Source organism: Monomorium pharaonis, unplaced genomic scaffold, assembly GCF_013373865.1.
Source record: "Monomorium pharaonis isolate MP-MQ-018 unplaced genomic scaffold, ASM1337386v2 scaffold_500, whole genome shotgun sequence".
Classification (NCBI taxonomy): Eukaryota; Metazoa; Arthropoda; class Insecta; order Hymenoptera; family Formicidae; genus Monomorium; species Monomorium pharaonis.
The window spans coordinates 3746-6152 of NW_023415803.1; the positions used below are offsets into that span (position 1 = coordinate 3746).

At 41.3% G+C, this 2407-nt stretch overlaps 1 long non-coding RNA gene across 1 annotated transcript; it reads right to left on the reverse strand.

Annotated features, from left to right (window-relative positions):
• Nucleotides 1–1420: 1420 nt before the first annotated feature.
• LOC118648539 lies at nt 1421–2207 on the reverse strand. Its single transcript, XR_004965323.1, has 3 exons — nt 1984–2207; nt 1689–1798; nt 1421–1475 (listed from the first exon to the last, which is right to left on the reverse strand). It is a non-coding gene; the product is annotated as an uncharacterized LOC118648539 (long non-coding RNA).
• Between the last annotated feature and the right edge of the window lie 200 nt (nt 2208–2407).

Sequence of the window (2407 nt, forward strand, 5' to 3'; positions counted from 1 at the left end):
ACCTCGGAGAGGTTTCTCTCTGGTCTCCAACTATCTCACATTGCGTATCTCATTGACAGTGTGCAACATAATATAAAAATTATGTAACAAAGTACAACATAAACTTGTTAAAGTCATCGACGACTCTGATGGAGGTGAAAGCCTTGGAAGTTACTGCCGTTACATGTGTCTGTCTCATACGCTTATGATCTGCCGAGATGATACCGAGGAGGAAAGAGCCAAGATTAGTAAGCTTCAAGTGTACTCTGTTTAAAATGTATTTCGACCCACGTAAATGGGTTTCTACTGCGTCACTATTGCAGATGATCGAATCGGAATGGAATTTCATTAACTTAATAGGAAAATAATTTAACTTTAATGTTAATTTTAAATTAATATGTAAAGTTAATTTCTATTTCACTACCAGAATGCATTACGAATATCTCTCATTGTGATGACAGACATTGTGTGCTTTCCAGCAAGACAGTGTAACACAGTGTCCATTAGTGTGAGAAAGAACATGTCAGTGTGTCTCGCTCACACTAATGGACACTGTGTTACACTGTGTCTTGCTGGAAAGCACACAATGTCTGTCATCACAATGAGAAATATTCGTAATGCATTCTGGTAGTGAATAGAAATTAACTTTACATATTAATTTAAATTAATCACTACCAGAATGCATTACAATATTTCTCATTGTGATGACAGACATTGGGTGCGTTCGGGAGACGCTATTAGCGCTATCAGCATCAGTTTATCCTTGTTCTACTTTTAATGAGTAATGAAGATGGACTGATGCTGGTAGCGCTAATAGCTCTTCCCGAACGCACCCATTGTGTGCTTTCCAGCAAGACACAGTGTAACACAGTGTCCATTAGTGTGAGCGAGACACACTGACATGTTCTTTCTCACACTAATGGACACTGTGTTACACTGTCTTGCTGGAAAGCACACAATGTCTGTCATCACAATGAGAGATATTCGTAATGCATTCTGGTAGTGAAATAGAAATTAACTTTACATATTAATTTAAAATTAACATTAAAGTTAAATTATTTTCCTATTAAGTTAATGAAATTCCATTCCGATTCGATCATCTGCAATAGTGACGCAGTAGAAACCCATTTACGTGGGTCGGAGAATACATTTTAAACAGAGTACACCTGAAGCTTACTAATCTTGGCTCTTTCCTCCTCGGTATCATCTCGGCAGATCATAAGCGTATGAGACAGACACATGTAACGGCAGTAACTTCCAAGGCTTTCACCTCCATCAGAGTCGTCGATGACTTTAACAAGTTTATGTTGTACTTTGTTATACATAATTTTTATATTAGAAGTTTCGTTCCATGTATAATATATACTCTCGTGTGATTCAATAAATAACAAAATAAATAAATTTTTTTAAAATATTTATTATGTATTTTACATATTTATACATATTTATATACATATTATATGTATTTTTTATATATATACATCCATGGCATTGCTCTGAAACAATAATAAAAAATTTTGTTATTTTGTACATGTATTAAAATTATACTGTAATGTGATAGTAGCTGCGGATCAAGGAATTCCTTGATCGTTTGTAACTATTGTCACATAACAGTATTTTTATAGTCCACATCTATCAAGAGACATGGTAGTGGCTCGTGCCAAGTGAAAGCGCAGCGTGAGCCCGACTGTGCTCTTTATCTTACTTACCTCTTACTTATAAGTTATGTATATATTTTGCCCTCCGCGGCCCCTTCCTCTTATGTGCTGCCCTCCGCGGCCCCTTCTTCGCCCGCGCCCTGCTCGTTGCCATCGAGGAGCTGTAATAAGGAAAAATAAATTAACTATAATAAACAAAATATAAAAATATCTGATCCGTGATACAGACTATTTTTTTGTGGCTGACCGTGCTGCATTGTTGCACCGAAAAAAAACTGATGTGTATCACAGACCAGACCTTGATATTAATATATTTTATAGAAAACCTGGAGTATTTTTTACTTACGTCTTGTCCGCTCCTGTGGCGGTTGTGTTGGTGGTGGTGGTGGTGGTGGGGTCATCAATAGTCCGTGGGGTACTCCCCATGGGTATGGCCACGTTGGTGTGGCCCCCCACCACATCACTGATGAGATCGACGACGTCGACGGCGGCGGGACCGACGTCGGCGGCGGCGGGACTGACGTTGTCGGCGGCAACGGGATCGATGTCGGCGGCGGCGGGATCGACGTCGTCGGCGGCGGCGGGATCGACGTCGTCGGCGGCGGCGGGATCGACGTCGTCGGCGGCGGCGGGATCGACGTCGTCGGCGGCGGCGGGATCGACGTTGTCGTCGGCGGCAATGGAATCGCCGCCGGTAGCGCATTTTCTTGCAGCTCCTCAAATTGAGAAGCTGCAGGTGCGACTTGTTGCACGTGCAGCTTCTCAATTTG